At 42.2% G+C, this 12,775-nt stretch overlaps 1 protein-coding gene across 1 annotated transcript in view; it reads left to right on the top strand.

The window, feature by feature from the left end:
- The window catches only part of LOC147912457 (uncharacterized), a 30,557-nt gene extending 29,898 nt beyond the window's left edge, over window positions 1–659 (top strand). The window contains exon 8 of the mRNA XM_087424092.1: window positions 360–659. The gene's annotated coding sequence lies outside the window, so the exon portion shown is untranslated. The remainder of the gene's footprint in view (window positions 1–359) is intronic.
- The last annotated feature ends 12,116 nt before the right edge of the window (window positions 660–12,775 follow it).

Genomic DNA, 12,775 nt, shown 5'->3' with positions numbered 1-12,775 from the left:
GTGGGTTCTGAGAGGAGCAGGGACCCCCAGGCCCCGCTGCCCAGAGGCTCTGTCCCGGGTCTGGTCAATCCCAGGAGACCAGGTCAGCGGGGCTGTGAGAGCCCGTGTGTGAAGCCAGCCCCAGCCCCTCCCACCGTCCTCTAGGGTTCCTGCCGGCCACGGAGGGTGTCGAGGGAGCTGGACATGGGCCTCTCTCACAGGGAGGCAAGTGCGGGTTTTATTCCTAGTCCAGGGTTTGGGATTTGGGTGAGGAGTGGGGGCTAGAAATGTGCTCCAGGATGTGCTTCCCCCTCACTTCTCCAGAAGGATCTGGGGGCATGTGCAGAAAACCCAGAGGAAAAATTCTTTACCTCATTTAGCCCTGGGAGGGCCCTTTACAGCAGGAGTAACCTGAGGACAGAACATGGAGGTGCCGCTACCAGAGCCGAGAGGGCAGAGGGAGGGGGCGACTTCTCACCACCTGACACCCACGGAGAGCTCCGTCTCCAGGTTCAAGTGCGTGTGAGAGAGCTGTGTTCCAGCAGACAGCCTGCATCGTGAGTCCAACCAAAACCCATCCCGGTAACTCGTGCTCAGTTCCCAAGAGGTGCTAACTGGTCAGACCAAAGGCCTGATGTTTGGTGGAGGCAGAAGCAGAAAAGAGCAGGTCGGGTGGGAAAGATAAACTTTAAATAGCAAAGCAAGAAAGGAGAATTGCAAACAGGACACCCAAAGCCAATAGACATGATAGCTCTTATTCTTATGTCATTAAAATATGAAAAGAACACATATTTCCTTTTTCTTTCTGACTCCATACCCCTTCCTCAGTCCACAGCAGCAGGTGTAAGCCGACTGCTCCGGGAACCCCCTCCCACTGGATCCAACCTGAGTGATGGTCCTACCTGGAGAGTCTTCATCCTCGCTGCTCGAGTCATATCTTCTGCTGACAATCCAATCTTTAGAGACACAAACATGAACAAGAAAGTTATTAGAGAGGGAGGCTGACCTTTCCTCCTACTCCAGTTGAGGCCACGCTGGCTCACACAGCATCACCCTGCTCTTTGCTCTGGGTCTCAGACCTTCCCTGGGCTCCGTGGGGTCAGAGCGCTTCACTGAGACATTGATCGCAGTTGCAAACCTCCGAATGAGAGGATCCTCCTTTAACTCCTCACTTCCCCATTTCCAGCAGATCATCATAGCTCTAGCCTCCAATGCGATAAACCTGAAATTCCACTTGTAATGGACACACTTTGGGTTAGGTGAGTTCAGTGAACACACCCTGGGCCAGACGCAGAGCTGCTGCCCAAGAGAATGTTCATGAGGACGGAAATGAGTTCTTTTTGTGTTGTACACATGTAGCTATTGGGTATCTGAATTGTGGCTAGTGTGATGAGGGATTGAAAGTTTAATTTAATCTATTTTAATTCATTTAAATATGAACAGACACATCTGGGTAGTGGCTACCACACTGGATAGCACAGCTCTAGAATCCAAAGATGAGGAAGACATAACCTCCCTTCCCCTGGTTGTTCCTGCAGAGTTCTTTGCTGGCCTGATCCGATCATTCGCTTGTAGGTACTTCCTGGGCACGTGCACAGGGACCAGGCACTACATGAGGCCCTGGGGACACTCGAACAGTAAGCTCAGACATAAATAAAGACAGTGATGGCTGCTTTTCATTGATCACAATCAGTCAAACTACCTTGAAAGGAATATAAAGACCTGGACAGAGGAGAGATTTAATATTAATTAAGGTTGTTACTGACCCAATAGCGGTGATCCTGAAACACAGCATTGCCCATTTAGAACCCTGTGAACATCTTCCTAGTTGGTGATGGGATTTCCACTCCCCCCCGCCAAGTTTATTGAGGTATACTTGGCATACAATGATCTGCACACATTTAAAGTGTACAATTTGATAAATTTTGAAATATATATAATCACATGGAACAATGGTGATGGGATCTTTCATTTAGAAGTTGACACTGGCATTCGTATTGTTGGAAGGGACATCAGTCTAGGGAAAGACACACACACACGCACACTCAGAATCACACCACATAGATTCACACCAAGAACAGCCCACTGCTACCCACCAAAATCCTCACCACCTGAAGGAAACAAAACTGCTTGTTGAAAAATGGTCATAGCTCTTTACCTGAAAAATCAGCTTTTTTCACCACATCCTCAGCCCTCACTCCCAGAAGGAACCCTGAATCGGGTGGCTCTGCAGATGAAAGCCAGTGAGCAAGCCCCACCTTTCTTATCATCTAGATTTTCCCTCAGCATGAGTGATTCCAGAGAACGTACCGTTTTCACTTACTCCTGAGGCCACCTGCAATTACAGAAAAGAAAACACTGAGGACCAGACCATGCCGTGTATTGTTTGCATGGGTCTTTTGTCCTGTTGGTGACTTTAGAAAAACAGATAGGAAACTGTCCAGCCAAAGGCCCCAAAAGACAGTGTAGAGGACACTGGTGAAAAAGTCATGAGCTTTTCCTGGACCACGTATCTCTCAAGTCCATGTTGGTTGCCAATTATGAAATTGTTAATCCAATGAGAGAAAATTTCTGCTGAGGAAAGGCCCCTACACACAGTCTATAACCTGATGCCACCATTCGCGAATGGCCTCTTGAACCAGGTGTGATTGGTGAGAGACTCGATACTCCCCCAACAAGGAAACCATAAATACTATCTCTAATGCACATGCTCGAACTTTCATGCATGAATTCAATTGAATTAAAAAATAAAGAGGCCAACAGGCACATGAAAAGATGTTCAACATCACTAATTATTAGGGAAATGCAAATCAAAACTATAATGAGATATCACCTCACACCTGTTAGAATGGCTATTATTAAAAAGACAAGAAATAACAAGTGTTGGAGAGGATGTAGAGAAAAGAGAACACTTGTACACTGCTAGTGAGAATGCAAATTGGTGCAGCCACTATGGAAAACAGTATGAAGATTCCTCAAAAAATTAAAAATAGAAATACTATATGATCCAGCTATTCCACTATTGTGTATTTATCCAAAGAAGATGAAACCAATAATTCAAAAAGATTTATGCACCCCTATGTTCATTGCAGCGTTATTCACAATAGTCAAGATGTGGAAGCAACCCAAGTGCCCATCAATTGATGAATGGATAAAGAAGATGTGGTATATACATACAATGGAATACTACTAAGCCACAAAAAAGACAAAATCGTGCCATTTGCAACAACATGGGTGGACCATAGGGTATTATGCTAAGTGAAATAAATCAGACAGAGAAAGACGAATACTGTATGATTTCACTCATGTGTGGAAGATAACACACAAACACATGGATAAGAACAGATTGGTGGTTACCAGAGGAGAAAAGGGTGGGGAGGAGGGTGAAAGGGATAAAGGGGCACATGAGTATGGTGACAGATAAAAATTAGACTATTGGTGGTGAACACAACGCAGTCTATACAGGAACTGAAATATACTAATGTACACCTGAAATTTACACAGTGTTATAAGCCAATATGGCCTCAATAAAATAAAAAGTCAATGAAGATATTTCACTGTCAAAAAAGAAAGAAAGAAAGAAAGAAAGAAACCAAGAAAGCAACGTTTCTATCTCAGACAAAGACAGGCAATCTTACCTTGGCATTAGATGGGATCTCTTCCTCTGCTCTGTCCCTGGGAAGCTCCTCCACCAGGCCCTCAGGGGAAGCTAGGAGGACATAGAGTCACTGTCAGTCATGGGTGACACTGCTCAGGAATTGATGTGGACGTGGGGCAGCAGTGTAAGGCAGCAATTGGTGACCAAGCAAAGACTGAGCTATTATGGCCCACCCTCCTCGGTGGACAAAGGAAGGCAAAGGAGGGGAGGAAATGAGAAGCAGACTCCAGGCCAACAACAAAACCGTGTATTGAGTTCTTATTAGTCACTGTCCTAGGATATGAAGCTCATAGAATCTGACATTTGTAGGGCTTGTGGTGATAATATTATCAAATACACTAAAATATCTCCCTGATTCTTATCTGCTTTGGGCCATAGGCTGAGGACTGAGTCCAGCACTGACACGTGGTGACCTACATTGTCCGACTTGGGGCCTCACACCTCTCAGAATCTGTGCGCTGAGCAGGGGCATGTGGGCTCTCCATGTGTGCTTCACACTAATCACTATGCTGAAGTCAGCTGTGAGATGCACCTATAGCCGCCCTGGGTTATGTGACCACGGAGGCCACCTTACAATGATGGGCGGTGTTTGGGACCTCTGTAGACTCCAGCACTTCCAGGCATGTACAGGGATGCTGGAGCTCCCTTGCTCCGTGACTAATGATCCCGTGGCTAAGCGGTGAGTGCAGTCAGTAGTCCAGAGCATCAGCCACACGCCTGAGTTCACGTTTTGATCCTTCCACGTAGGAGCTCCTGAGCTTGGCTCATTCATCTCTGCACCTCAGTTTCTCTCTCTGAGGAGTGGAGATAGTAAACCAATGCCCAGGCACAGCTGTGGTGAAGGTTGAATGAGGTAATGTATGTAAAGTGTGCAGTGGTGATGGGATTTTCTTTGAGGAAGGTGACGCCGGCCATTGTGATGTGTAAGTAGAATGTATCTACTGGGGAAACAGATGCTCTTACCCGTAAATATTACCCACACTTTCACAATTGCACCACAGACTCCCACATAGGCACCCCTAAATCCCCATGCACACAGACCCACACTACCTAAGGGGAACACAGCTGATCCCAGGGACTGTAAAATGTGGCCATAGTTCTTTACCTAGAAAAGAGGTCCCTTATACCACATCCCCAATCCTCATTCCCAGTAGGAAGCTGGAAGAAGGGTGACTTTCCAGACTAAAACCAGCAAGAAAGCCCACCTTTCTTTTCTTCTAGATTTTTCCTCAGCAAGTGAGTGATTCTAAAACACATACCATTTTCACTGGTTCTTGAGGCCACCTGCAATTACAGAAAAGAAAACACTCTGAACATCAGATCACACCATATCCTGCTTACACAAGACTTTTGTTCTCTTGGCGAGTCTAAAAAACCAAATGGAAGTCAGTAGTTGGCGCAAGGGAACCCAAAAGCAAGAATAGAGCAAGTGTACTCATGCTAGAAGTCCCCAGAATTTCCTGGAGTATGTAAGTCCATTTTGATTGGCAATTACAACATTCTTTTCCAAGGAGGAGATATTGCTGCTGAGGGAAGTGCTCGCTGCCCTGCAGTTTGTAATTGATGCCGCCATTTTTGAATGCCCTCTTGAATCAGGTATCAGTTGGTAAGAGACACAATTGACACTCTCCCCCACCATGGAAATAGTATATACCATCTATAACATACATTGTAAGATTTTCATACATGAATTTAATTGAACATGAAATAAACCAACAAAGCAACGTATCATCTCAGACAAAGACAGGCAACTTATGTTGGCACTACACGGGGCCTCTTCCTCTGCTGTGTCATGAGGAAGCTCCTCCAATAGGCCGTCAGAGGGATCTAGGAGGACCAGAGTAACTGTCAGTCTTTGGTGGTGAGGCTCAGGAATTACTCAGGGAGGTTTGGTTGACTTGGGCAAGGAGCTAGAGTTATGGAGGTGGTTAGTTAAAAGCATGAACTGAGCAGCTATTAGGCCATCCACCTTGGTGGAAGAAGGATGGCAATGGAAAGGAGCAGAAAAGAAGTGAGAAACAGAGTCCTTGGTTTTGCAGATAAAGGCAATCTAAATCAATGTGAGAGGTTCAATCTGTAAGCGGTACTAAACTACACACTATGATTCAATGACAGAGTCCCATCACTCTTCCTTCCCATTTTGCAGTCCAGTTAAGCTGTCACTAACTTCTTGACACCTTCTAAGACGTTTTCAGTCTCCATGGACACACATACGCTGCTGTTGCATTTATCATCTGTTGTACAGGATTTTGCAGCTGATGAAAAGTAAACTTTTAGGGGCTGGCCTGGTGGCATAGTGGTTAAGTTCATGAGCTCTGCTTTCGTGGCCTGGGGTTTTCAGGTTCGAATCCCAGGTGCGGACCTACGCACTGCTTATCAAGCCATGCTGTGGCAGGCATCCCACATATAAAGTAGAGGAAGATGGGCACAGATGTTAGCCCCGAGCCAATCTTCCTCAGCAAAAAGAGGAGGATTTGGCAACGGATGTTAGCTCAGGGCTAATCTTCCTCACCAAAAAAAAAAAAAAAAATGTAAACTTTTATTGGGGGGATAGATTCTATTTCAGGCAAAGTGTTCTGTTATATTTATTCATTAATCCTTTGTCCTAAATATGATCAATTATAGAAGTTTTGAAAATACCAATATCATTGGTATTTAAAATGATCGTTTATTTTAAATAATCATTTAAAAATAATCATTATTAATATATGGTATCTTTGCTTCCAGTCTCCTATTCTGTACCATGTGTGTGTATTCATTGATTGGTGGCTGCCAGACTCACACTACCAGACAAATGTGAGACAGTTCATTAACAAGTTCATCCTCCACACATGACCCCATGGCAGGCAGCCATACCAGCATTCCTAGAGCAGCTTGTGGGAGCCACGATGGGCACTAAGAACTTGCCCTCTAAATATTGGGGATATGTGTTCTGATTACAGATTACTGCTTTCTATAATAGAGGTGTAGACATAAAGGCAAGCCACCAATGTTTCAACCCCCACCAGCTGAGTGGCTTCCAGGGTATTTAAAGGGAAAGCACCTTTTTTTCTCCTTCATTTTTTCCTTTCCCCCTTTTGGGGAGCCAGATATTTAAAGATTAGGATATTCAAAAGTAACTGCATATATGGGGGAATTTAGAAAGTCACTGCATGTGACATAGCCTTAGAAAAGTCCTGAGAATACCTTAAGCTTATACCACAGGGTGATCCCAGCACAGAGACACCCTATAGCAATAAAAAAAAAAAAAATCAGTTGCATTTCTGTATGCTAATAACGAACTAACAGAAAGAGAGCTCAAAAAAATAATACCATTTACAGTTGCATCAAAAAGAATAAAATATCTAGGACCTATACAATGAAAACCACAAGACATTATTGAAAGAAATCGATGATGACATAAAGAAATGGAAAGACATCCCATGCACATGGATTGGAAAAATAAACATAGTTAAAATGTCTGTATTACCTAAAACAATCTACAGATTCAATGCAATCCCAATCAGAATCCCAATGACATTCTTCACAGAAATAGAAAAAAAGAATACTAAAATTCATATGGGGCAACAAAAGACCCCAAATAGTTAAAGCAATCCTAAGAAAAAAGAACAAAGCTGGAGGCATCACAATCCCTCACTTCAAAACATACTACAAAGCAATAGTAATCAAAACAGTGTGGTACTGGTACAAAAACAGATACACAGATCAATGGAACAGAATTGAAAGCCCAGAAATAAAACCACACATATGGACAGCTAATTTTCGGCAAAGGAGCTAAGAACATGCAATGGAGAAAGGAAAGTCTCTTCAATAAATGGTGTTGGGAAAACTGGACAGCCACATGCAAAAGAATGAAAGTGGACCATCTGCTATTGCCATCCACAAAAATTAACTCAAAATGGATCAAAGACCTGAAGGTGAGACCTGAAACTATAAAACTCATAGAAGAAAATATAGGCAACACACAATATGACATTGGTCATAAAGGAATCTTTTTGGATGCTATGCCTACTCAGACTAGGGAAACTAAAGAAAAAATAAGCAAGTGGGACTTTATCAGATTAAAGAGCTTCTACAAGACAAATGAAATCAGGATCAAAATGAATAGACAACCCACCAGCTGGGAGAAAATATTTACAAAACGTATATCTGACAAGGGGTTAATCTCCATAATATATAAAGAACTCACACAACTGAACAACAAAAAAACAAACAATCCAATAAAAAAATGGGCAGAGGAAATGAACAGACATTTCTCCAAAGAAGATATACAGATGGCCAATAGGCACATGAAAAGATGTTCAACATCACTAATCGTCAGGGAAATGCAAATCAAAACAACACTAAGATATCACCTCACGCCCATTAGAATGGCTATAATCACCAAGGCAAAAAACAACAAATGTTAGAGAGGATGTGGAGAAACAGGAACCCTCATACACAGCTGGTGGGAATGCAAACTGGTGCAGCATCTATGGAAAACCGTATGGAGATTCCTCAAAGAATTAAAAATGGAAATACCCTATGATTGAGCTATCCCACTACTGGGAATCTATCCAACAAACCTGAAATCAACAACCCAAAGAGGCTTCTGCACCCCTATGTTCATTGCAGCATTATTCACTATAGCCAAGAAGAAGCAACCCAAGTGTCCCTCAGCTGATGGTTGGATCAAGAAGATGTGGTATAGTGGCTGACCCCGTGGCTTAGTGGTTAAGTGCGCACGCGCTGCTACTGGCAGCCCAGGTTCGGATCCCAGGTGCGCAGCGATGCACCGCTTCTCTGGCCATGCTGAGGCCGCGTCTCACATACAGCAACTAGAAGGATGTGCAACTATGACTTACAACTATCTACTGGGGCTTTGGGGAAAAAAAAAGAAGGAGGATTGGCAATAGACGTTAGCTCAGAGCCGGTCTTCCTCAGCAAAAAGAGGAGGATTAGCATGGACGTTAGCTCAGGGCTGATCTTCCTCACACACACACAAAAAGAAGATGTGGTATATATGCACAATGGAATACTACTCAGCCATAAAAAAGAGAAAATCGTCCTATTTGCAACAACATGGATGGACCTGGAGGGTATTATGTTAAGTGAAATAAACCAGAAAGAGAAAGACAAACACCGTATGATCTCACTCATATGTGGAATATAAACCAACACATGGACAGAGAAAACTGTATTGTGGTTACCAGGGGCAATGAGAGTAGGGGGTGGGCACAAGGGGTGAAGGGAGACATGTATATGGTGAGCGACAAACAAAAATGTACAACCAAAATTTCACAATGTTATAAACTATTGACATCAATAAAAAAAGTAATTAATTAATTTTAAAAAACCAATAAACCCTGTGGAAGGGAGAGAATCAGATTTCCATAGACACCACACTGTAAGATTCAAATGTCCAGTGTTCAACAAAAAAAATTACAAGGCATAAAAAGAAACAAGAAAGTATGGCCCATTCAAAGGAAAAAATGACGACAAAAACCATCCCTGAGGAGGACAGTATGGCAGACCTACTACACAAAGACTTCAAAACCACTGTCTTAGAGATGTTGAAAGAGCTGAAGGGAGACATGGGACAAAGTCAGGAAAATGATGTATGAATAAAATGAGATTATCAATAAAGAGCTAGAAAACATAACAAGGAATCAAAAACAAAATGTAGAGCTAAAAGTACAATAACTTAAATGAAATCTTCACTGGAGGAATTCAAACGGAGACTTCAACAGGCTGAAGAAAGAATCACTGAAATTGAAGAAAGGATAATTGAAATTATCAGATCTGAAAAACAGAAAAAAGATTGAAGAAAGGCAAACAGAGCCTGAGGGAACTACGGGATACCATCAAGCAGACCAATATACGTATTTTTCAAGTCCCAGAAGAAAAGAGAGATAAAAGAGTAGAAAGAATACTTGAGGAAATGATGGTCAAAAACTTCCCAAATTTGTTGCATGATTATGAATCTACAAATCCAAGAGTTTTAACGAACTCCAAATAGGATGAATTCAAAGAGACTTGTCCGGTTCAAGATGGTGACGGAGGAGGATCCTGAACTCATCACCACCCATGACACACTGAATTTATAGCTACATACAGAACAATTTTCTCTGAAAGAAAGATAAAAACTAGCTGAGCAATTTCCACACATCGGGCCAATCAGAAAAAACTCACATTGAAATAGGTAGGAGAGGCTAAGACACAATCTTGCCGTAAACCCCACCCTCAGTGTGGCGAACTATGGTCGGGAACTCACAATCCTGAGCTTCTCCCTGAGGAGCAAAGGGCTTGAACCCCACATCTGGCACCCCAACTTTTCAGGCCTGTGCCTGAGAGAAAAGCCCCCAAACATCTAGCTTTGAAAACCAACAAGGGTTGCATCCACGAGACCCATGAGGCCATAGCAAACTGAGAAACAGTTCTTAAAGGGCTCACGTGGACTCACCTGGTTATATCCTAGGGCACAGCACCGAGGCAGCCAACTGAAATGTGTCTAGTCTTCCTATGAAAGAGGCCTATTTGTTTATCTTAAAGCTTTGACCTGAAGGGCAGGCATCTAGTTTAACACACATCTAGGGGCCTGCTGTAATCCTCTCCAGAGACCTCAAGGGCGGTGGCGTAGATGCTATCTTAGTGTTCTTCCTCTGCCTCACTCCAGGTCACTAGTATCTCTCAGGAAGGAGTTTGTGCACATGTCTGGCACCCTGGCTTTTGTGGCTGCTGCCCAGAGGACACATCCTTTGATAGCCTGGCTCTGTGGCCATGGGGCTGTGTTCACAGGATCAATAGGACAGTAGCAAGCAAAGAAACAATTCTTTTTTTTATGTCACTTTTTTTATTGTGAAATTTTTGTTGTACATTATTGTTTATCAGTCACCATATAAGTGCATCCCTCCACCCCTTGTGCCCACCCCCACCCCCCTAGCCTCCAAACAGTTCTATCTGTCCGTGTGTTGGTTTATCTTCCACTGATGAGTGAAATCATGCACTATTTGTCTTTCTCTTTCTGGCTTATTTCACTTAACATAATACCCTCCAGGTCCATCCGTGTTGTTGCAAATAGGACGATTTTGTCTTTTTTTATGGCTGAGTAGTATTCCATGGTATATATATACCACATCTTCTTTATCCAATCATCAGTCGAGGGACACTTGTGTTGCTTCCATGTCTTGGCTATAGTGACTAATGCTGCGATGAACATAGGGTTGCATAAGCCTCTTTGGATTGTTGATTTCAGGTTCGTTGGGTAGATACCCAGTAGTGGGATAGCTGGATCATAAGGTATTTCTATTTTGACTTTTTTGAGGAATCTCCATACTGTTTTCCATAGAGGCTGCACCAGTTTGCCTTCCCATCAGCAGCGGATTAGGGTTCTCATTTCTCCACAGCCTCTCCAGCATTTGTTGCTTTTTGTCTTGGTGATTATAGTCATTCTAACAGATGGAAGGTGATATCTTAGTGTGGTTTTGATTTGCATTTCCCTGATGATTACTAATGTTGAGCATCTTGTCATGTGCCTGTTGGCCATCTGTATATCTTCTTTGGAGAAGTGCCTGTTCATTTCCTCTGCCCATTTTTTGATTCTGTTGTTCGTTTTTGTTTTTTTATTCAGTTGTGTGAGTTCTTTATATATTATGGAGATTAATCCCTTGTCAGATATATGGTTTGCAAATATTTTTTCCCAGCTGGTGGGTTCCCTATTCATTTTGATCCTGGTTTCATTTGCCTTGTAGAAGCTCTTTAATCTGATGAAGTCGCACTTGTTTCTTTTTTCTTTTGTTTCCCTTGTCTGAGTAGACATGGAATTCAAAAAGATCCCTTTATGGCCGATGATGAGTGGTGTACTGCCTATATTTTCTTCTATGAGTTTTATAGTTTCAGGTCTCACCTTCAGGTCTTTGATCCATTTTGAGTTAATTTTTGTGTATGGTGAAAGAAGATGGTCTACTTTCATTCTTTTGCAAATGGTTGTCCAGTTTTCCCAACACCATTTATTGAAGAGACTTTCCTTTCTCCACTGTATGTCCTTAGCTCCTTTGTCAATGATTAGCTGCCCATAGATATGAGATTTTATTTCAGGACTTTCAATTCTGTTCCATTGATCTGTGTATCTGTTTTAGTACCAGTACCACACTGTTTTAATTACTATCGCTTTGTAGTATGTTTGGAGGTCAGGGATTGTGATGCCTCTAGCCTTGTTCTTCTTTTTCAGGATTGCTTTAGCTATTTGGGGTCTTTTGTTGCCCCATATGAATTTTAGTATTCTTTGTTCTATTTCTGTGAATAATGTCCTTGGGATTCTGATTGGGATTGCATTGAATCTGTAGATTGCTTTAGGTAATATAGACATTTTAACTATTTTATTCTTCCAATCCAAGTGCATGGAATATTTTTCCATTTCTTTATGTCATCATTGATTTCACTCAATAATGTCTTATAGTTTTCATTGTGTAGGTCTTTCACTTCCTTGGTTAAATTTACTCCTAGATATTTTATTCTTTTTGTTGCAATTGTAAATGGGATTGTCTTCTTGAGTTCTCTTTCTGTTAGTTCGTTGTTAGTATATAGAAATGCAACTGATTTCTGTAAGTTGATTTTGTACCCTGCCACTTGGATGTAGTTGTTAATTATTTCTAATAGTTTTCCAATGGATTCTTTAGGGTTTGCTATATATAAGACCATGTCATCTGCAAACAGCGAGAGTTTCACTTCTTCGTTGCCTATTTGGATTCCTTTTATTCCTTTTTCTTGCCTAATTGCTTTGGCCAGAACCTCCAGTACTGTGTTGAATAAGAGTGGTGAGTGGGCACCCTTGTCTTGTCCCTGTTTTCAGAGGGATGGCTTTCAGTTTTTCCGCATTGAATATGATGTTGGCTGTGGGTTTGTCATATATGGCCTTTATTATGTTAAGGTACTTTCCTTCTATACACATTTTGTTGAGAGTTTTTATCATAAATGGATGTTGGATCTTGTCAAAAGCCTTCTCTGAATCTATTGAGATGATCATATGGTTTTTATTCCTCGTTTTGTTAATGTGGTGTATCACATTGATTTGTGGATGTTGAACCACCCCTGTGTCCCTGGTATAAATCCCACTTGATCATGGTGTATGATCTTTTTAATGTATTGTTGTATTTGGTT

Source organism: Ceratotherium simum, chromosome 35 (genome assembly GCF_057802395.1).
Source record: "Ceratotherium simum simum isolate JZ-2026a chromosome 35, ASM5780239v1, whole genome shotgun sequence".
Lineage (NCBI taxonomy): Eukaryota > Metazoa > Chordata > Mammalia > Perissodactyla > Rhinocerotidae > Ceratotherium > Ceratotherium simum.
Note: the sequence above shows the minus strand (reverse complement) of the source record. Positions and strands in the feature narration are given on the sequence as shown.